General features: G+C 39.9%; 1 long non-coding RNA gene across 2 annotated transcripts in view; it reads left to right on the top strand.

Moving 5' to 3' along the window:
- Positions 1-24,485, top strand: part of LOC125894146 (uncharacterized) — a 218,792-nt gene that overhangs the window by 70,285 nt on the left and 124,022 nt on the right. For both annotated transcript variants that reach the window (XR_007450043.1, XR_007450044.1), the window contains exon 2: positions 18,872-18,934. This is a non-coding gene — a long non-coding RNA (uncharacterized LOC125894146). The remainder of the gene's footprint in view (positions 1-18,871; positions 18,935-24,485) is intronic.

The raw sequence follows: 24,485 nt of genomic DNA, 5'->3' as shown, positions 1-24,485 counted from the left end.
TAGACACACAAAAAAAGGGAGAATAGGGAGCAGGTTGAAAATTGCGTTAAATTACGTTAAGTTCCCCTTTAAATCATATGTCAATATGACAGTATACAGTTAGCACTGCATAGCATTAATGTGTAATCAGAATTGTCTAAATACAGTCAAGTTTGATTTGAACTATTTAACTAAGTTGCTAGCTTCAATCAAGTACCTGAAACAGCAAAATTGATTCTGAATTGAATCATGAGATTGCTGGAAATTCCCAGTCCCCAATGATTTGTTACTTCCAAAACTGTTTATACATGATAATTACAAAAATTATATTTATGACAGTTTTTACCAACATTATGGTTCAGGTTTAGTTTGATTTTGGCTCTAACACCACTGTTAAGGCCCAGTCAGAGAACTAGCGATGATAAGAGTCCCTGCTGCCTTTGGTTGAGGTGTCTCGGCCAAACCATGTCAAACCAACAGCCAATAAGCGCGTTTTCTGTGCCTGCGTGAGAGGACATATCCCTACATACCAGCAGATGGTGGTCATCATCATTAAAAAAGGGAAACCAGACGACCGTCTTGATGCTAGTTAGCTAGTTAGCATATTAACAACACAATCCAGTGTTGAAAGAACAGAGCGATAAGACCGTGAGCCAGTGAATAATAACACAAGCCATCATGAAACGTTGTTGCTGAAGCGCTCAATGGCAAAGAAAAATAGTCTTGCCTTATGTTACAAGTTTGGTTTGGTCTCACTCTCTCTTTACTTTCCCTCTTTTTACAATTCTCTCTCTTGTTTCTCTTCTTGTGCGCTGACCTGAACTGCCAATTGGAGCGATTCCATTCACCGATGGGCTCTGCTGTGTCGGCAGAAAATAAGTGACCTAGCGCAGACGAGGGCCAACGGTGCGGACGCAGACACTCACCAATGGCCCAACTTTGACCAATGACCAGCTGTCAGCTTGGAGTGTCAGGGCCTTAAGACAAAGATCACAGTCACTGTTAGAAGAAAACAATAATGACCGGCGTCAGGAAATGGGAAGTGAACAGCACAGGCCACATGCTTTTTGTGACCTGACCATCCAGCTTATCCCCATAAGATTTATTGACCTGATAACAAGGTCACGCTGCTTCCTGCTTTGTTCCTGACAGATAAAAGTCATAATTCACACAACCTTATGAGGTCCTTTGTAGACGAACCTTCACCAGGCTCTAGAAACCGTTGTGATTACTGGATTATGTGCGTACAATTACACCAAGCAATAATAAAGACACACATTGAAAAGCCAAAGTTAGGAAGTTCATATTAAAATGACCTCAATGTGACTTCAACAGAATGATTTATCCTTTTTTATGAATGACTTTTCATCCACCTGACATCACTTTGAGTTGTAAAGAGGAGTGACTTAGCATACTACATTAACTGCTGAGGCAACAATATTGTAGCAGCAGCAAAGAAAAAAAATCATTAATTTTAATAACAACAAAAGCTGAGTAAAGGTTAAATAAATCTAATAACATATGGCAGGCATTGTAGAATAATTACATTGAGAGGAGACAGCTGTACTTTCAGCTCCAGATGCAGTTTTCTCAGACAGTATTGAATTAAACTTCATCAGCAACATTAACACAGCAATTTGTTTTCTCACATACCCTTGTTCGTCTCATTGCAGCCTCCTCCTACACTCCGCCACACTCAACATCTACTCTTATCTCTTCCTGCAGATGTGTGTTTTATAGGGACAGACATCTTCCATCCTTAATATTTTCTGAGGATATCTGCGAGACCCAGGGGAGAGATAAAGCAATTTTATTCCTTAAACACCTCTCACCTATTATTATCAGGAGAATTACATGCAGTTTAATTAGCATGAAAGCTAGCAGAGCACGCAGCACCACCATGGGCAGGACACGGCAAACCTTGTCTCTTTATCCCTCAGGTTTCAAACTCCTCCGTCTCCTTCTCCAAACATCCGTCCCAAATCCAAATAACCAGGTTCATGCTTCATATTTTCATTTTTTAATGTTGTGCAGCAATGTGTGGTGAGGCTCCCCTGATAATCCAGGTGAGGTACGACTTAAAAGGCCTCATGCTGTGCCCTATTTAGAGCACAGCTCAAGTAGAAACACAAGATACCTCATACCTCTTCCTTAAAAAGGTACAAGCTAGTCTAGAAGGGTTAAGGCGTTCTTTGAATGGAAACACATATTTCAAACCTGATAATTTTATATTTGTAGTAGGAAGACTCTATGTTTAGATTTCAGCCTTTGGGAAGTTCACTTCAGTGCAATTCAGAGATAAAAAGAAGTATGTTTATGTATTAAATATGCAATACCTGATGTTTTTGGCCACTTGGAAACTAGGACACCACTGACATGCCATCACCTTTTAGGTTGTTGGGACAAATTCGTGACAACAGCAGTTACAGAGCAACAAAATCACTAATTTAGAGTAGTTTTAGGCAACTTGTTGAATGTAATTCTAATATTAACTGTCTTCTTTTAGCTCTGTTTTTGATCTTTACCACCACCTGAGGGAAATATCTGACTCTTTAGCTTCCAAATTCTCCACTGTGTTTACCAGCTGGTACTATAACTGTGTCTGTCCATTGTTTAGTGCTGAGCAGGTAGTGTACAGTGGGTTGTTAGAGATTATTTACTGAAAATGGTGGTCAAAACTCACTATAAAGCACTATAAAGCTCCATAAAGCTGAGAGGAGCTGCAGATTCAGGTGATAATTCTCTGTTGGTTAGTCATGATGAGCGGCGCCCGTTCCATTGTCACAGTGGTTTACAATGTCATGTGATACATTGTTATTGTAAAAATATTGATTATAGCTGCTGTTCATGTTGCAAAAAGGCTGCATGAATATAACTGCCTCAGTACAGAAATTTTTGGCAGGACTGCAGCCCTGTAAACTCAAAAGTTTGTCTGTGAGTGTTGAAGTTACACCACTGGTCAGAGTGAGTGGGGACGCAAGAGTGGGTGTTTCCTTATTGGCCGTTGTTCTTTTGAGATAAATAGGCATTGACAGGCTGACTAAGCCGTGGATGCTGACAGTCCTGTATAACTGTATTCCTCATTTTCTGTAACCAGTGCAGCATTATAGCGTGGTGGAATTAGCAAGCTAGGTAGCCACCTAGCCAGCTGCTACTTGAGTAAAAGATAACAACTTAATGCTTCATTCACACACTTGTTACAGCGTAGGAAACAAGTGGCAACCTTCGAGGGCTAAAAAATTAAGCTAATGCAGAAGTGCCAAAAGCTGCAGCTCATTGAGTGGCCACTTCAGGTTGGCTCTAGAAGAGATTCGGTCCCCACAGACCCCCATGTTAAAATATCCAACTTTACAGCAGAAATAAACATGTTTACTGCCTGGTACACAACAGTTTTGGTCTCCGTTGCTAATTTCAATATTCATGACAGCTGTGCAAAGGGTTGAATTTTTTTATAATTATCCCCTGTACTTTTTATTAAGGCCCAAATTTCTACATATTTAAAGGTGGGACCACTTGAGTGACCGTCGCTCCTCCACAGCTCCACCTTCTCATCCCAATATGGTCACCTCTGACTCCAAAAAAACCCCCAAGATGGATACAGCCAAAATGCCGAACTTGAGGCTTCAAAATGGCAGACTACAAGCCAATGGCTGACATCACAGTAGCTAATCCATTATTTTAAAGTGTCTGTGGTAGGAAAGCACACTGCTATCATCAGGTGAGAACTAAGTTCAGCTCATTTTTTGTAACCACTATAAGGTTAGCATAAAATCATGGTGGAATTAGCAAGCTAGCTAGCTAACTAGCCAGCCATGGTCAAAATGGCAGTGGCTGTGAAGTCTGTGACTGTGTGACTACCAGCTACTTCCTGTTTCAAATTAAACGTCCTCACTTCTGCCTCTGACCTGCCAAGGCATGGACGCAGGACGTCTGGGGTGTCCAGGGGTATCTGGCACCTTTTGTCTTGCAGGTTGTGAGGTGGGGTATGCCTTAAGCTCTTTGTTATGCTTTAGCTAACGAACTTTGTCTTTACCTGCTGCCATTTTCGTGCAGGTGCCCAACTGATAATGCACATGTTCAACTCTCAACATGAGAGAAAAGCATGATGGCTCACTCCTTAGCTCCATCCATCCTCAGCCTTGGAAAAAAATAGTGATTAATTCTTTTTCACCACTTGCCTGACAGGGCTAGTGAGTTGCTAGATTTACTAGCCTGACGTGACATTTTACTTGCACTGGGCAATCCTTATTGTAGCACCCTGTCTTAATGTCACATTGAGTTAATGAAAGATATTAATATCATAGAATTTCACTACATTGTCCAGTTTTTATTTTACTGAATCTGAAAGCTAAAGTAAAAACTTGAGCTGAATCAACTCAGGCAGGTTCAGTCACAAAAGTCACAAAAGCATTCACAGTGGCAAAATTACAAACCACATTAGTTCAATGGAATCACCACAATTTGTGTATTAGCTTGCAGAAGCAATATTTACACCATGCTAACACACTGACTTTAACTTTGACAAACTTTAACACACAACTTTATGACAATGACTGATTCCAAACCATTTGACAGTGCCTCCCTTTGAGGGAAAGGAGAGAATCTGAGAGTCCAAAGTGAAAGCTATTATATTAGCTGTGACGTGCCATCCACTTCTATTATAAAACTCTGCTCTGAGTATTAACTGCTCCAAAGGAGCAATGCGGCATCAACTGTAGTCAGTTGTGAGACAAGAGGCAAACATACAAATACCTTCCCGTAAATTAACTGTTAACTTTTACTGTCTGGGAAGTTTACTCAGCAGCGAGAACACAAGTTGTCAGCTTCAAGCACCACCGACTTCATAAATTAATTTCGCTTTGCAACTCTCCGGTAAAACCGAGACACGTGGATGTATGCACAATGAAAAATATATAAACTGCGACAGTTGGATGATTTTTGGTTACTGTTGTCAGCAGAGACAACCACAGTAATTTAGCAGCCACTGGTTAATGTTCAATAATTTAATATTACCATTTTATCCTCACTTGATGATATTCACGCTACTTTCATCAGGACACATACACACAGACACACACAGCAGAGCCACAAAGCCGATGCCGAGCTCAGGAAGCAATTGTCTTTTAGCCTGTGAAAATAAATGAGTTCATTCAGTGGTGGAAACTTTCACCGTCTGAGGAGAAAAGCACTTTAGTGATGGAGCGTGTGCATCCGTCTTCCATCAAGTCACACAGAGCTGCTTCAGAAGCCGAAATGGAATAACCTCTTGTTCACTAAGGTCTGACACTTGACATGGGTGCATTGTGCTGCATTAACAAGTCATCTTCCCAAAAAAGGTCAGAATCATAGCTAACTATTCACTGTTCACAGCTGATTACACAGCTGATGGATTGCATTTGCTTCTCCATACAACTGAGCTGCTCTTTTGTGTATCACCACTGTGTGTTTTTTAAGTGCCACATATTCAACAGAAAACTGGGCCATGATAAATTACACCTGGATCAGTTGAACAGCTTTGTAAACCTCCTCTCAGGTTGGTTGGACAACACCTCTCATGAACTTATTTTCTAGCGTACCCTAAGATTGACTTGCTTGAACTTACAATGCTTAGATTTTTTCACAGAAGCTTTCATCCACATCTCAAGGAGTTTCTTCAGTAGTCATCTTGTGACCTAAGTATAGAGTCCAGGTCATGTGAGTACAGGAGGCTGTACATTTGAATTTGTAAAACTATCGTTGATCGGCACGGTGGTGCACTGGTTAGCACTGTCGCCTCACAGCAAGAGGGTTCTGGTGCTGGTTCGAACCAAAGGTGGTTGGTTCGCACCCAGGGTGGGGTGCCCCTCTGTGCAGAGTTAGCATGTTCTCCCCGTGTCAGCGTGGGTTTTCTCCGGGTACTCCAGCTTCCTCCCACAGTCCAAAGACATGCAGGTTAATTGGTGACTCTAAATTGCTTGTAGGTGTGAGTGTGAATGGTTGTCTGTCTCTATGTGTCAGCCCCGTGATAGTCTGGCGACCTGTCCAGGGTGTACCCTGCCTCTCGCCCAGTGTCAGCTGGGATAGGCTCCAGCCCCCTTACGACCCCTAAAAAGCGGTAACGGAAAATGAATAAATGAATGAATTGTTGATAGAGTTGTTTTGCCCTGATCCCAATCTCAGTCACTGAATACTGAGAATCTTCCTTCTTCCGAGTCCTGATACGATTTTTTTTCCCTCAGTAATTTTCTTTAATAATAATAATACAGCTGCACAGTACACTTCAATGAACACGTTCTTTAAGTTCTTAAAATGTATGTAATGAATATACTTGATATTTGAATAGCTCTGCAGTGCATCAAGAAAAATAATTCCCTGCTGTTCCTCACTTTCCTGTCTTTTTTACAAAATAATACAGTAAAAATAACAGGTCTTCTCTTTAATGTTTTTGGCCTTGTAGCTGTCTTGAGACAATTTTTCTCTCCCTTTAAGATATGATTCGTCAGAGTTGGTAGCTTCGGTGAGCCTTGCCCGAGTTACCTGAATGAACTTTATTCCACTGAGTGTTCATTTTAGTCTTCTGCATTCTTTTGCGTGGATAAGGCTAAATTAATACATCACTCTTATTGGGTTTTTTGCTGCTGTCTCTCCTCTGAGCAGGATGTTGACACACTGTGCGCCTTACGTGACTGTGAAATACAAATGACTCTCAACTGAGCTGAATGCAATGATTGCTCATTACTTTGGTAAATCACGTAAACAAGTCTCATACTACATTTTGCTGTTGTTTATGGCATGAGGTGTTTCACCATGGGTGGGGTGTGGAGTGAAGAAGAGATGGGCAGTTGGAGAGCTGACAACCCCCGCACTCTTGTGTTGCTGTGTGTATGAAAGCTTTGTGAGTAAAAATACCCGTGTGACAGCTGTCTGAAAACAAAGGATGTGATCGGGCTTTATATAGCTCAGTGTAGCCGATCCTGTGCATTGGAACAATCTTACCTACGACTGTTAGATAGCTAGATAGTACGCATTTCAATAAACAGATGAGTTTTTCTAAAACAACATTGTAGAATTGTCACCATAATGTACAGAAAACTATATCTATTTATTACGCAGCTTTGTTACACACTCCATTACAATTGGTCAATTACAGTATTCTGCAGTCTGCAGACCGTTATTATTGAATAATGGACAGTTGCTGTGGACAAAGTTCTGATCATTGACACTATGCTGAGCAATACAGTCATTTCTAGATAAATATTTTGTGTAATCATTGATTTCTTTAGCAAGTAGGTGTGTAATAAGTGGGATAATGAACCTCCCTTCATGGTGGTTCAAGTCGTGCATCACTCTGTTGATGTTCATTTTGCAATAATGACCCACTCACTGGACATTATCCATTATAAATTGTAACATGGGCAGCATGTATTGTGCATAAAGTATTCAAGAATCAAGAAAGTGTGGATTTATTTTTTGGTGAAAGCACCTAGTTTGAACTCTTCCCCTCCTTCATGCATTGACAAATAAGTAAGAATTTCGGGGTCTGGAAGCAGCAACATTTCTCTTGACTCTTAGTAAAGTATTTACCCTTTCTTATGGTGACATTTGACAGCAGTGCAGTTTAGAGACTTCAGACCTTAAAAGTATAATTTTGTGAATCTGACACTGTTTTGGAGAGTAGAATACAGCTTTTTATTTTTGTGCTGGTTTGATCTGTAGAGTCAGTGAACCCTGTACTTGCTTGGGTTGCTGCACCAGCATCTGTACAGGATATACTTCTAGTTTAAACTAAGCCAGTGAGAATTTTTCTATCTCCAGTGCAGCTCTTCCTCGGTGGAGGATGTGAAAACACATAAATCAAAACATACATAAGTTTAAATGAATCTGTAAATAGTTACAGTCACTGTTAGGGTCAGGGAGTGTGAGTGTTGAGTAAGTTTTAACTCGTAATTGTTTAATATTTCTCCAATTACTCCCCCTCTCTGTCTGTATCTTAGCCAATTTGACAGCTGCTGCATCTCCATCCAGTTCATTATTTATTTGTTTCGCCATTAGCTGCTGCCCAGGTAACAGCTGTTTTCTCTGAACCTCACGAAGCATTAAAATTAAAGCACTTTGGAAGATATACAGAATTAAAGACTCAAACACAGCAGCATTAATGTGGCATTTGACGCCTAATGAGACAAATTAAACTTGAAGATAACCTTTAAATTACTGTGATGTTTCCTTTATTTTGTCTCTTAAATGAAAATTTGAAACCGGGAGGTGAGAAATGCAGATGATATTGATTAGTCTGAATGTTAATGAGCTGATCCGTATACAGCAGATTGAACTAAACCTGTGTTTGACTGTCGCTTGGGGTATCTTATTTTCTCATCCCCCCTCCATCCTCTGACTGACAAGCTGTTCACTCTCCCCCTGAGGAGACCTGTTATGCTCCATGTCACCATCAGGGCAGATGAATTATTTGTCTCCTCCTTCCATTAGCAGGCTGGGGATAATGAGACATGGCAACCGAGAGTTCAACACAGTGGCATAGACATCGGCTCGAATCAGGAGGACTGTTAATCATCACAGAGCACATTTCCGACGCTGCTGTCATTTCTCTGACTCTCCTGATTTGTATGGAGGGAGGGAGGCTATAAATGACTTTTAAATGCCTCTTAAGGTCCATTATCAGTAACTGGAGCAAACGGCATCATAGGTTATTCTTTTTTCAGATCCATACCGCAGCATATTATTTTGAACTGCAAGAACTTACCCTTGCAGAGACAGCCATAAGTAATTCATATTCCCCCTATGAACAGGCTGCTAAGTGACACATCACCAACACCTTGAGTAATATTTATGCACTTCTGTTTGGTGGGTTTGAACACTTGACAGACATGTTTGTGTTCAAAGTTTACTCATTTCTTTAGCTGTGAAAATAAATCCAAAATGTATTAAGTTGAATCAGTATCAGTAAGTTATACCGAAACATGTTGATTTACAAGACCTGAAGTGTCACGTCACCTCTTTATTTTGCCTTTAATGACCTAACTTTTAATTTTTGCTACATTTAACCAACCGTACTGTAGCTCAGTTCTCTTCTTTCATCTTGTATATACTTTTTGCCAGTTTGCCTTAAATGTTTTACATCAAGCCACCGGCAAAACTTTCACATACGTGCTCTTGTCCAATAAATCTTTTAGCACTGTCCTTCTGTGGGTGTACTAAGCAAGGTGTGGGCACTGGGAATTGAATCAGCTTACTTCACATGCCATTAAGTGGAGAAGGTGAGAAACAAATCCACCTGCCTAGTTGTTGCTAACACAATATGCACTCCATCAAACAGGTCCAGTCGGGGCACAATTTAGAAGCTGGAGGACACATCTTGTGCAAATCAAGATTGATATTGCAGTGGTGTCTCCACTGTTAGGCGTTGATTGCCAATGTATCTTGTGAGAATCGAATGTAGTGGCTGCAAAGTGTTCAATTTCATGCACTGGACCTGCTTTGCATACAGTCTGCATCCTGTTTTCTCTTATACTCCCATTGTACCCACACAGAATTAAAGATTCTGGACATCTGCGCCGTGGAGGACTGTCTGCTATTATTTATTTCCATCCAGAGAATGCATAAAGAATCTTTGGCGTCTTTATTCCTCATATTAAGCACATCACATTTTGTTAGCAGTTCCTTATTCATGGCCGTTTTTAATAAAGGCTTCTCAATAATAATACAGCCATATGTGTCGCCATGCTGCAGCACTGAAGTGGAAAAGGGCCCCGCCTGCCAAATATAACTCCACCATCATTTCCATCTTCCTTAAATAAGAGAGCAGTCTCATGCATTGTGAGTCATCCAGGTTGGCAAATTTGCACTGCGACCATTTTAGGATTCTGTCTGAGGAACCACAGACAGAATTGAATCTGTTGTGCAGTCGCTCTTGTATTAAACATTCAACAGTAGGTCCTCATCGGACTGGTTTTATCACCAGAGGAAAGATATTTGTTAATCTGCATCACATTTTTAGTGTTTTCTACTTATTTAGGATTCTACTCATAGCAGAGGTCACCATGTAGTTTGATGCTCCTGAGTTTCTTGACTGAACTGAATTCGTGGTCCTGAAAAGTTTTTGGGGACAACTTCCACTGTGTGTCACTTTACAAATCCCCAAGCAGCATAGTATTTAATTCTAACAATAACCGTGGTGCTTGTAGTTTTGCTTATATTAGACTGAAACCAATTTTAGCCAAAATCAAGTGCTTCTATGCTTCACTCAAACCCATCATCAGACAGAAATGTTAATATTGGATGTTTCTGTTTAGTGATGGTCCTTTTTAAATTCTTTCTTTTTGTAATATCTGAATTTGACAACTAGAGTGTGGTTATAGAAGGATTGCATTTGGGGCAAATAGACTACAGATGAGGTACGCTAAGGTTAGGCAACTACAACTCAGACTGGGACAGATTTTTATTTATTTTTTTATTAAAAAGGTAACATAATGTTTATTGCAAGCCTGTGACAGGATGCAAACTCCCGTTCCAGTATTCTACAAGTTACATCCATGTTGCATCATGCCACCTACTCCCCCAAATCACTTCTGTATGTTTTTATTGCAGGAGACTGGGCAACATATTGTCACTCTGACCTCGTCACATATCACATGTTGGTCATGGACTTTACCACATTTTCACAGGAGATGTACAAGTTAGCATACAGCCTCTTTAAAACAAATGCACTATATAGGTACAACGCTGCACATTTATGTTTTTTTGCTTCAACAACAAATGCAGGTGGTTACGTTTAGCCAACACTTGCGCTTGGTTAGGTTTAGAAAAAATAACATAGTTTGGCTTTAAATTTGTATGGGAAGAAAACACCAGCCTCCCAGGTGGAAGTAGGTGAGTGTTGGACCCATCTATCACCCTTCCTGCCCAACCTACTTGGACTTTTCGCCCTCTTAACTTACATTGCTGGGCTGTTACACGCTGAGTGCACCTGGCTGTGTTTCATCCCGACGTGAAAGGTAGGTAACGGACCCCATTTGATAAGATTTCATTTCAGGTACCGCCACCTGAGAAAAGATTTCAGCTGTTAGATGTGATTAAGACATGAATTCTATAGTTGTCAAGTCACAGCTGAGGAGATAACGGTGGAGGAAGTGAAATCAAGATGAGAAAAGTACTCGTATGTGTCTGACTCACATTGGACTCACCTTGTAGTGAATTAAGTAGTGAAAATAAACAATTCTCCATTTTTATGGGTACCTTCTGGGACTTCCTCAAGGACTTTTAGGGTTCCCTGGACCCCTGGTTGAGAACCACTGAACTGAACTACAATGTAAATCTATCAGCATCATGATTACATGGTTGGAACAATGGATAGTGTAAACACTGCAAAAGTCCACTTAGGGTGGCTCAAAGGGGAGGTGAATGTGTTCAACAAGCACAGGACTTTGACCCAGGAGACCGGTGTTCATGTGCCGTGTGAAACTAAAAGTCAACATTGAGTTATTATGTCACGTCAATCATTAGTCACGTGGGTCTTTACTTACTAGTTAGTCTTCACGCAAGTGACTAACCTCAACCACAATCTTTTCCTAAACCTAACCATGTAATGTTGTTGCATAGACCCCAAGACTCCTTCTTCGTCACATGAATCAAGTCATGATTCATGATAATTCCCTCTGGTTTGAGATACAACAGGGCTTCTGCTCAAGTGATAAGATCATGTTGAATTTTTGATCAGACTAAACAAACAAGATGTGATGTGTTAATTAGTGAGTATTAATGGTACTGGTAGGCGTAATTAATCTAAGTGTTATATCAGGTTACATTTATTACAACCTGTTTCCTGTCTTTGTGCCAAACTATGTTAGCTGTTAGCAGCTGGCTGTAGTTTCATATTTATGATACAAACATGAATGGTCCATTGTAGTTCCAACTCTCACCTATGGTCATCATGAGCTCTGGGTAGTGACTGAAAGAATGAGATCGGGGATACAAGCAGCCGAAATGAGTTTCCTCCATGAGATAGGGTAAGGAGCTTGGACATCCGGAGGGAGATGGGATAGAGCCGCTGCTCCTTCATGTTGAAAGGGGTCAGTTAAGGTGGTTCGGGCATATGATCAGGATGCCCTTTGGATGCCTCCCATTGGAGGCTTTCTGGGCACGTCCCATTGGTAAGAGGCCCCGGGGCAGACCCAGAACATGCTGGAGGGATTACATATCTCATCTGGAAAGTGTTGCTGGGGAGAGGGATGTCTGGGGTGCTTTGCTTGGCCTGCTTCCCCCGTGACCTGGCCCCGAAAATGGATGGATGGATGGATGGATGGATGGATGGATAGAAAACACGAGGGCAGTATCAGTCCTCTCATGTAACAAAGCAAGAAAGCAAATAAGTGTATTTCCCAAAATGTCAGACTTTTTCTTAAAAGAAACAATAGTTGCATTACACAGATGTGAAATAAGAAATTTAAAAACTCCACCATTCCCATCCACCACAGCCTTCCCTCTAGGGCTATACTACTATACTGTCAATTAGAAAACTATACCAAGTGTGTAAGATGGACTCTGAAATCGCCAAAGTTCCCAAATTAACTTTTTTCCCTAAATCAATTATGCTTACATTGTTTGTTGGTGGACATACATCTTCTACTATATGAGTTAAATGGAGCAATGCAGGCTCAAATGGAGCAGCAGTATATCAACTCTGTGGTGTCACTTAGTTTCGGTACAATATGCTCCATTAATAGTTTGTAAACAGTGTCTATGCCTCATAAATAATCCTGACATGAGTGGTACACTTAAAATAAAATTCCAGTTTAGGTCTATTCTGAGCAGAACTTCCAGCCCCATTATATCTAATCCACTCTCCCCACACTCACTGATAAACTCAGCACCCCACTGTGGTTGAGGAGGACTGACGTGTGTGACGAGAACATGTTCTTGACAATTATTTTATTCCTCTCCAGCATACAGTATAAAGACGTAATGAGAATGAAATGTCATGGTTTACTCTGCTAAAAATAAGCAATTTCCTGCAATCACTTTCTGTCTGTTCCTTGCAAATGAGCAATTTCGTCTGAAAACATTTTCTCCTCTCTCTCATTTTCTCCAATTAGCGGGATAAGAAGATGAGTGTTTCACTGAGAGGAACTGACTTCTGCAGCACTGTTGGGCAGTCAACAGTCGAGATTATCTTTGCACAGCATTCGCATGCAGCTTTGATTTCTCCAATTTCTCCAAGTGCTAAGCATCCTTATTGAACAGTTTCCGCCATTAAATTTCATCATTTTCTAGCATTTAAGCAAAACATTTTCACCCATCACAGCCTCTGGGGAGGGCACTGAAAGGGTAACTTTTTTCCATCTTTCTATCTTTTTGAAAATATATTTTTATTTCTGCTTGTTGCTGAAATATTCAAGTTGAAATAATAACACTTATTTTGTATGTACAGCACTGTATTCAGCGGAGACATCCAGCAGCAATTCATAATTATTGGTGAAACATTTAAATCACATTTACTTTAAATGTAGACTATGTAGCTTGACATAAACATTATACGGTAGTAATTGTCCATTAAGATTATAATCCTTAAGATTTCAGTCTAAGTTCATCTGGCAACACCTGTGGTTACCATGGTAACAGCAAGAGAGGTTTACTACAAGATTAGATTCCCAGGTTTTCTGCAGGAGAATTGTTATATTTGGTTACAGTGCAGCCAAACAAACTCCCATTATTTCAGCCAGGCATAAGCTTGGAGGGGATCATGCATTCGGCCATGTTTATGTGTGAGTGTGTGTTTCTGTCTGTCTGTATCTGATCTCGCAAACTACTGGACCGATCAGCCACATATTTTGTGTGCACATTTATGCCTGTATGTTCAAGGACCTCTCGTGGTTGCTGTGATTCCCAATTGTTGAAAAACTTGTTTTATTGACTCATGGCTGACTTCTCGCTCATCTTAACTGGCCTGTAGAGGCAGCAAGTTTTCTGGAAATCAGCTCAGCTTTAACACAACAAGCCTCATTGTCTGTTGCAGGCCACATTTTGGCCTTTGTCATGGCTCAAAAACTGACATCTGTAAAAATTGTTTGTTCTTATTTTGAAGCTGAGTATCTACAGATTTATTCCATACCTAAAATGTTATGATCCACTAAAGTTAGGCACAATATTAGATTAATTAGTCCTAATTTTTGTTATCTTCACCTCCATCTTGACTGTAAGGGAGCCAGGAAGGAACATTTCAATTAGGCGCAACTGTGTTCTGTCTGCTGCACAGTGTCATATCTGATTTAGGGATTTTTGATTTGGTCATTTTTGTCTTGATATGCTTCTGTCATAAGTAAGTATGCAATTAAATGGTTTATTTTTTGTCTGTCTTAATTGTGTTTTTTGTTATTTCCTGATTTGTTTTGCCTACAGACAAAGTTAATACCCTTTAAAGCCCTGTCCTGAACAACATGGATCAAAGATTTGTGGTTGTGTTTTAGCTGTTAGGAATTAATTTATCCTCATAATTTTATTGTATATATTTCACATACAGTGCCTGTTAGCAGGAAAACTCAGTCTGCTCTGTGCAACACATTGCGGCTCTGTCAAAAACAGACAAGTCATATATTTTTATCAGCTTCTGAAACGTGCCATGGCGTATCTGCTGAAATTACTAGAATTGTCTAGTGGTGAGCTTGCCTGCAGCCTGGCAGAGTTCTGCACTCTACTGAGTGCACTTTTCTAGTTTTAATGAAGAAGTCGGTCAAAAACAATTCCAGGTTGTGCTTAGGTTTTTTAATTTAGAAATTTTTCACGCAACAGCAGGTCACATAGAAGGACTGACTATTGCTGAAAGATGCGACTGTAAACATTACAAAAAAATTAATTTCCTGACAAGCTCAAATATTATAACTTAAAGCACAGTTGCAATATATTTTTTGATAATTTTTGTTTCATTAAAATATTCATATTTTTTTCAGTAACTTCTAAAATATAAAATTGATACCAAGCAGCCAGAGAAAAGAGCATAACAAATAGTGTCTCACATTAGCACAATAACTAATCCATACACATCTTATCTCTCAAGTCCAACCTTTAAAGACAGCAGAGGATGAATGACACTCTATGTGGGCTCATCTTTTTTGTTCTGTGTGATGAAGGCGAACTTTTGTGTCATGCACATGAATACCTGCCTCAGCCTTAATAGCAATGCATCTATTCAACCCCCAAAAATGGGCGAAGCTGCTCCTTTGGGGAGACATTCAATGAAAAATAAAGAGAAAGCAATTTCATGTAGGCTACACCCACCGGAAAATGGCATTTGGATCTTTGGCAAATGACATTTATAATAAAAAGTCTGTAGTACAATTAGAAAGCACACTTTAGATACTGTGATCATTCAACTTGAGATAATTAAATGCCTCATTTTGTCATTATTGGAAGAGGTAGACAATGAAAGACTGACAGTTGGAGAGTCTTGGAGATTGAAAGGAGCGAAAAACGGGCAGTGATGTGAGATTTGGTATTGTTACCTTTCAGGTCTGTGTTAGTGGCGGCTGCAATAATAACCCTGCTGCAGCACGTCCTTGTTGAGCACTCCAGGCTGCAGAAATCAGAAAGCTTTAAAAAGCTGAGAGAAACTCATTTAAAGCTAACTAAGGACTAAAGTCTTACAAAATGAAAAGCCTGTGGGTTTTTAAAATTAGTATTCCTGTCTGAGATAACCTGAGGGTGTTTGAGTAAGAAAATAATGATTACTGAGGCACTTAGTTGTAACATAACTCATTTAGCTCTTTAGACTCCTTTTCGTATTTTGGAAAACAAATCCTTGGACAAATTTCCTGCTCTAAAATAGAAACTTTAGATCAACTTCTTTGGTAACTTTAGTGGCAAGTGACGAGAGGCAAGTGAGGCCGGAGGTGAATCTGGATGCAGATTTGAATTCAAGAAATTCATGTGCTTTGAAACTAATGCAGACCTTACATCAAACAGCATTTGAAAATGATTTATAATTACAGAGGAGCTATTACACCCATTTCAGGTTCATACTTGTATTAGTATCCTTATAGAGGATTTCAGAATTGACTTTTCGGTAAGCCCCGCCCCTTTGTGATGGTCTGGCAAGCTGTCGGAGTAAGCATGGAGTCCACACTGTAACTAACTGCACTCCCTAAAGATATACCATATTTTTCAAAAATTAACCAGTGATTCCAGAGAGAAGCAGACAGAGGGGTCTACAGTCTGTGTTTGAAGGATATATCCAGGATGTCAAACTGACTCAGCAGCAACAACAGGTTAAAAAGACAAAGATAGTTAGAAGCTAAAGCCAAACTATAGGCTACAGATCACAGTGTAAAAGTGAACCACCACATCACTGCTGATCGCCACACAAGACAATGAATATAAAGGGAAACTTTGCTGATATTGAACCAGCTGTGTGGCATCACAGTGTGTGCAGATGAACAGTGTTTGGCTTCACCCCATGCCGCTGCCAGCACCCACTGGACGGCCAGGGATCGTCAGGTGAAGTCTAACAACGTTCATCTGCGTACAGTGCGCTGCCACACAGCTGGTTGAATATCAGCAAAGTTTCCCTGCTTCCCTTCACTGGTTCCTGTACAGCAGGGTCGGCCTTTTTTTCACTGCTATAATCATTTCAGAGCAAAAGCAGCATGTGTATACATTCAGTAGGCTATATCTTCAGTACCTAGCTAGCTAACCCTACACATTCAGGGTTTGATTTTGGTTTTGGAACAGGGGAGAAACGTATATCTTTTTCCAACCTCTCCAGGTAACGAGTATCATTAATACACGACGTGCCCCAGGCACAACATTTAGCTCCAAATCCACAAAAACCAGCCTGAAAATCTGAAACGACTGCATTAGAGTCAACAGGGCACAGCTGTGTTGTTGTTGGACCCTGCTCTGAGCCGGCCTGATGCTACGTCATGATTGGCCAGTCTGTGTCAGGGGCGGGACTTAGCGAAGGGTCAGTTGTCAGATGAATCAGATTTGGCTATTCAAAACATATATTCAACTATCCGTTCCTTATTTTCCATATAGTTTGAGAGTTTGAACAAAAGACTGTATATTAAGATGAACAGTGTGTCTCCACTCACTTCAAAAATGAAGCCAAAATATCCCGGATATGGCCGCTGCTCTCTTGTGCTAGCTCGTCGAGTTGCTGCCCATAAACCGAGAGCAGCACAACTATACTATACTATACTATACTATACTATACTATACTATACGTAATATCGTAAACATCTAACTGTGCAATCAACGAATTGGAAATGTGCACCAATATTTTTTGCTGACATTAGATACAACAACAACAAAAAAAAAAGCCAGAGACTGTATCATATTTAGTTGCTTTTAGCTGTAAATTCACAATTTCTCTGCAAAAGGCAGATAACGTTATCTCAGAGCCTGACACAGCCAAGCTTCCCTTCCTCCCAGCAGCTGCCTCTGTGTCTGCAGCTGCCTGTAGCAAATAGCAGCTAAAAAGTGAGGAGCATTCACTCTGCAGAAAATTCTGGAGACCAAAACAACCAGACCCCAAAAGTCAAGCAAAAAGGTGGCAAAGAGGCAATTCGACTTGATGCGATCTTAGTCGACTGAGGGGTCTTTGACTGCAAATCTTCAAATCTCAGGGGGCAGCCCCAGTGTTGTATCAACGTTAGAAATTTCAGTATTGTGACAACACTAGTAGAAAAAGAGTTGAAAACAGAGTATTCAGAATGGTCTGAAGCCTGAGGTTTTTGTTCACAGGAATTTCTTCTGCGTACATTAACCTCATTTTTTAAAACTTTGGCAACGTTTAAAATAAACATTCTGTATTTTTACACTATATAAGACACAAAATTCCAAAAAGCATATTAAGTCACCTTTAAGACATATTTTCACAGTTGAAATATAATCACAGCAGCAGTTTTCAAGTCAAGACAAATACAATTGGATAAAAAGACAAGGCATGAAAATCAATAGTTGAGAAACAAAAGTTTTTGTTCAACAACTTGATTTATAATCATATGCTATCAACAGACAATAGGCTCACTGTCTGTGCACAGCATCAGCAAACCAGTACTTGGTTGTTGTAACATGTCGGTGTTTATACTGTGTTCTGTGGCTCATGGTGTTGCTGATGATTATGTTTCAGTCTGGTCTGTCCGTTAACGCTCTGTCAGTGCAATCATACATATTAACTGAAAGATAACTGTGTAGTCTACTACAGTATGTTGTGTTGATGTTGGACGACTCAACCAAATCTCATGTTTTAAAGAAACAAGACTGAAGTTTCATGTCACTGCAGGATTAGAATAACATTCATAGAGTGGAGGAATGTTTGTGTTAAATATCAATGCTATGTCTCATGCTGGTTGTAATATTTTTGTTTTAACAATGAGAACAATGATCTCCAAACCTTATCCCAATAGTTCTAGGTACCCAAACTATATTTATTCCTGCACACTTTCCTTTTATGTGCAATAAACTTTGTTTAGAAATATAATTTTTAGATCCTGAGACCTTCATCAGGTAAAGGTGGCTCCCTGTTTGTTTTAGAATTGACTTTAAAATCGTATTGATTACTCTTAAGGCTCTTCATGGCCTGGCTCCAGATTACATTTCAGATCTGTTAGTCCCTCATGAACATCCGCGTAGTTTGAGATCCACAGGCAAAGGTCTACTGCTTGTTCCAGAATCCAGACTGAAGGCCGAAGGGGACAAAGCTTTTGCCACCAGGGCCCCGAGGCTCTGGAATGACCTGCCTGAGGACATAAGGCTTTCTGAGTCACTGTCTTCAATTAAGTCTCTCCTAAAAACATACTTCTATTGGAAAGCACATTCTGACTTTATCTGAGCTGTCTATTTTATTGCTATCTTATTGATTTAGATGTCCTATAAACCTATAAATGATATCTATATGTTTTTGCAGGAAGACTCCCTTCACTCGCCTATGGACATTTCCTCCTACGCACCTGTCTACAGGAAATTGAAGGTATGCATGAGCCTTTATAGTCAACAGTATTTAAAGCTGAATTTTCCCCAGTCTTCCCAAAATCTAATGGTTTTACCTCTAAAAATAGATTTAAAAAAACTGTTGTTGTGAGAGTGTGCCAGGCTAAACATCCTGTAATGATTGGAACTAACTCTCAGCATCAAGGAACAGAACTCCTGCCAAGAACGACTCAGTTGAAATTGCATCACCACCATATTTTCCTTTTGTACTCTTCCTCTGTTTACAATAACAGATGTGGAGTGCAAAAATGATTTGGTGAGGTCTGGGCCTTAAATTTGAAACAGCAAGTCACGGTTATATAAGCAAGGGCACCGCACAGAGACCACGTTTAACCACATTATCACCATGGTGAGAAATAGGAAGCTGGAGAGTATGTGTCTTTTCTTGGATGTGGAAGAATAAAATGTGATCTTTCATTGCCACACCAGCACCAAAGACGCCCAGCATGTGTCCACAACCTGTGAACCTCCGAAGCCTCTGTTGAATGAGCAATTGGTTTGAATCCAAGTAGGACGATATAGTGCGGTGGACTGTCCACTACACTATTAAGCTAGATTACACTGTGCTGGTTTGGTTTCCAGTTTGTGGAAATATAACAGAATACACAGTTGCCATAAATTAGAGAAGACCCATTTATTAGATTCAGAAAAGCTTTATGCAGAAACAAAAACATCAGGAAGACATAATTACAGACTAAGGAGAATGTCAAATGCTTACTGGTACCACTGGAGGGTCTTTATCACAATTCTCAACATCATCCCTGCTTTATAAAGCCAAAGTGACCTTGAAGTAAAAAAAAATATACATATATTTTAAAAATGAAATGTGGATTTTTGAATTGGGAATGTTTATAGATAGGAGTCTTTTCAAAGCTGTCAAAAGCAGCTTAACAAAGGGAATGTCAGGGGTGCATTAAACATTAAAAGACTTTTCTTGTGACCTTCCCATTTTGTTTTGTTGCCACCGTGCCGCTGTGAGATTTATGCCTTTATCTAAAACAGCTCTACATGAATGATAAGCTAAGCAGAGGCAAACGCCGCAGAGAGAAAATGTCCATCCGTGTGCTTTAGTTGAAAAATTGAACTCTACTTTGCCCTCTATCACAGCGAGGTTTGTGCTCTCATCATCACTGAGAGAAAAGAGACACCTAAACACATCCACAGAGACAAAAAAAAATATCCCTTTTTGACCTTTTAGAAATGGCATCCGAGAGTAAATACTTGAATAAATGCCTGCACAAGTGCTTTTTGATGAATGCCACAATCTGAGACGTTGGGTAATTTTATTTTCACAGATCTCATGGGAGAGGGCCAAATGAAGGTGTGCATAATGCACTTTGTCGTCTTTCAAACCGCTGACCTTGACAACAGTAACATAACCTCGCACGTCACTGTAAAACCCAGTGAAAGCACACAGCGATCTTGGCTTTTGTGCTCTTTAAACATTTAATCATAGACGCCTAGACAAAAGTCACTCATGAGCAGCATCACTGTTTTTGTACTCCACTGCATCTCACATAGTGTGCTGCTACAGGACATAATTTGAGGGCAAACCATTTCAAAAAGGTGTAATTTACAGTCCACACACTACAATATCATCTCTCAGGATGTGGGCTTTTTATCACGGAGCACCAGCAAACCAGATTCTGTTGAGTCATCCCAGTACAAGTAGATAAAGCTTCTCCAGTCTAAACTGGTTATCTGATGGGAAGATAGCTGAGAACACAACAAATATCTGCTTCATTAAATGTCTCTGAAAAACATCTATACTGTTTTAATGGGTGGAACAGATCCCACACTTCTGTAATGGATTATGTTTTATGATGCATGCCACACTGGTGATTTGTCTTCAGTCTAACAGGTAACCAATTTCCTGGTGTAGATCAAGAGATGACCTAAAAGGTCACAAATCCTATTAAGTGTGTAAACCTCAAATATTGCAGTCATTTCATATCTAATTTTGTCTAAAAGTGTATGTAGAATAACACGCAAGTTGACAAACTGGCTTTATTTTTTACATTTAGATGATATGTTTGCTGATATTTTACAGCTGTTTCAAGGTTTACAAAGCTTTTTTTTTTACTTTACTTTTTCAGCTAAGAAACAATAAATTGGGAAGAAGATAAAGCCTCCACAAAAAATAGCATTTTAAGTCTTCTGTGTGATTTATCCTGGCTCCATATGAGCAGAGGAAATCTCATCTAGTTGCAAGGCTAATTTATGTAATGTAAAATGCCATAGGCTTGTGCTAATAACGTTAGCATGTTGTATTTGTTCGGAAAATGTGTCTAATATAAGATAGTTTTGTCTGTGAACCTTGTCAGTTGTAATGAAGCTGAATTTTGTAACATTACCATTGTTAAATGTTGCTGTTGTCCCTGGTTTTATATGAGAAGAGGAAAAGTTTGCTAGCAGCTAGGCTAATTTATACAATGTAAAATGCCATAGGCTTGTGCTAATAACGTTAGCATGTTGTATTTGTTCGGAAAATGTGTCTAATATAAGACAGTTTTGTCTGTGAACCTTGTCAGTTGTAATGAAGCTGAATTTTGTAACATTACCATTGTTAAATGTTGTTGTTGTCCCTGGTTTTATATGAGAAGAGGAAAAGTTTGCTAGCAGCTAGGCTAATTTATACAATGTAAAATGCCATAGACTTGTGCTAATAATGTTAGCATGTTATATTTGGGGGAAAATGTGTCCAGATAAAGACAAGTGCTTTGTCTGTGAATGCTGCGAGTTATAGTGAAGCTGATTTGTGTGTTTGAAATTGTCTCTGTTAAGCCATGTTTAATGTATGTTTTAGGGGTGTTTTGAATCAACTAAACTTTACAGCATTTCACAGAAACCCCGCCGCCGACTAATGTTTTAGAGGTGTAACTGCAGAGTGACACAGACACACCACCGCACAAGTGTAAATGCTCACAGTATTGTAGGGCACATGCGTAGGCTACAGTGTAGGGCTGTGCGATTGCCTCTAAATTTCATATTGTGGATTGTCATTGCTCTTGATTGCCAATACACGATTGCAGTCATTTCATATCTAAGCAGCTGTGTTGGTACCGCTGCGCTGACAAGCCGGAAACGTGTTGCTCCTCCTCACTTCAAGTCGCTGTTATTAACTTTTAACCTGCAAAGGCAGCAGTGCCGCAACATTGTAGGAATTTATGAAAGCCCTTGTGAATAGGGATGTCCCGATCCAGCTTTTTCCACTTCCGATCCGATACCAACATTACAGCCTTGAGTTTTGGCCGATACCGATACCAATCCGATCCAAGCGTGTATTATACATATTCACTTATTTTGTTGTCAGTCATGTTAGAAAAGGTTTGATCAAGCGATACTACTCTAACAAGAACAACTACTTAATCGGGTTAGTTAGAATGATCCACAACAGTTGGTATGAGAAACTGACCCGTTTATTGTTAACAGGGTTAAATAAACAAACTTTAAACTTGAACATTAACATTAAATAAAAAATATAGCTGGTTTGCTTTGGCCCCTTAATAAATAGAAAATAAATCAACACAAGAAATCTTTAAAATGTCTAATATTGAAATTAAAATAGCAGCAAGACTCCACACACTTGTGCTTTGGCCCCCTAATAAATAAAAAAAGATTAACACCACAAGACATTGTTGACATTTAACAAACAATGCAGCCTTTCCTTTTCACTTATTTTAGTAGTGTCAGTGCCAGCCTGGTGCTGCTGTTTCCTGGGACCAACAGAGGGGACAAAAAAACACACACACACAATATTATACAACTGTTTAAACAAGCAATAGTCCATCCATGGCTCCAATTTCACTAATTGTGCCCATAACAATGCCATCAGTGCTCTTCACTTAAACAGTAAGAGTGTAAAAAAAAAAAAAAATATCACTCTTAAAAAAAAAAACAGAGCAGAAAACAAATAGTCAGTTAACTAAATTGACCGCTACTCCTCCTACCCTCCGTGTGTCTGCCGTCTGCATGCTGGCCTGGTGGATTGATAGTAAGAGCTGGAGCGGATCACTGGAATGGACTGCTTGAATCGCGGAGCGCTTGGCTGGTCGGAAAACCTGGATTGGAATGCATGGAAAACCTGGATCGGAGTTCTTGGATCGGCATTTTTCCAATGCAGTCCGATCCGATGCACATTTTTTGCTAATATTGGCGGCCGATACGGATCTGAATATCGGATCGGGACATCCCTATTTGTGAACATTTCAATAGTTACACATTAAAACAATATTTATTTGCAATTACTCTATTGAATGACCCCGAATCATGAGCAAACGGGCTGTGTCACTTCGGATCAAAGAGATGCGACCTGTCACTGTCAGCGCAGCGAGAGGAGAGGAGAGGAGATGGATTGTAGGTCTGTTTGAAAACGTGGCTCGTTTTTTTTTTTTTTTCTTTTCCAAAATCGCCTTGACATCCAGCAAATTGCCTGGCAACCCTCCAATCGCCAATATACGATTTGATCGCTGATTGTATTCATTCAAAGCCTAATATGATTAATTGATGAAACAACATGATTGTACCTGTAATAAATAAATGACACTCCATCAGCCTCAGCTGTATTTAGTGCTAATTAGTAAATATTAGCATGCTGACATGCTAAACCAATGACTGTATATAAAGATGGACAATGTGTCTTCACTTCTTCCGAATGTACAAAACTGAAGCCAATAAATCTTGGCTATGTCACTGCTGCTGGTGACGTCATTTGGAGCCAGAATCCGTGGTATTCCATTTCTGTCCAGGATGCAGGATGTCTTGTGTCGCGCTAATGGTAGGTTTCTCTGACCTATCAGTGGTCTGCAGTATTTTAACTCCACCTTTTATTATTGGCTTGGCTTGCTTGGAACCTTGACTGAGGTGGTACCAAAAAGTACCAAGTAAGGGTTCGTTCATAGTCAGCGTTAGATACGGAGACGGACGGAGCCTCTGGTCCGTACCCTGCTTTCATTTTGTCTGCATTTGTGCACGTTTTCTGAGAGCTTACGGATATGGACAAAACAGAGCAGTACCACCAAAAATCATGGAGGCAGTGTAGCGTAGTCCAAGCGAGATATGACCATAGTAGATAAAGAAAAAAGTTAAATAATGGTGGAATGGAAGTTGGTAATTTATAAAACTATATAGGGAAATTTTTGAAAAGAATTCTCTGTCCATGATGTGTATAATGGCCGCACTGACCACCACCATCTACAGTACTGCCTCCATTTAAAGACACGATATTATGACCTCCTCCACCGGCGACCCACTTATTCTTGTGTGCAACTTTTGACTCTGCCCTCTACTGGCTGTATCTATGCTACCATAAAGGACGCATGGAAGTATGAGGGTGGTGATGTTTACAACGTTTGAAATGTATCTATCTATTTTTGTAAAGGGAGTATAAATGAGCCTTAACAAGTATCAGTCACTACTTCTACGAATGGAATATTATTAAGGAGCAGTTCCAGTCAAGTCAAGTCGAACCAAGCAGTACCATGCAGTGGAAAAGAGGCTTTAGTTCAGTTTCATCCCATGTATGTTGACTC

This window comes from Epinephelus fuscoguttatus, linkage group LG9, assembly GCF_011397635.1.
Source record: "Epinephelus fuscoguttatus linkage group LG9, E.fuscoguttatus.final_Chr_v1".
Classification (NCBI taxonomy): Eukaryota; Metazoa; Chordata; class Actinopteri; order Perciformes; family Serranidae; genus Epinephelus; species Epinephelus fuscoguttatus.
Note: the sequence above shows the minus strand (reverse complement) of the source record. Positions and strands in the feature narration are given on the sequence as shown.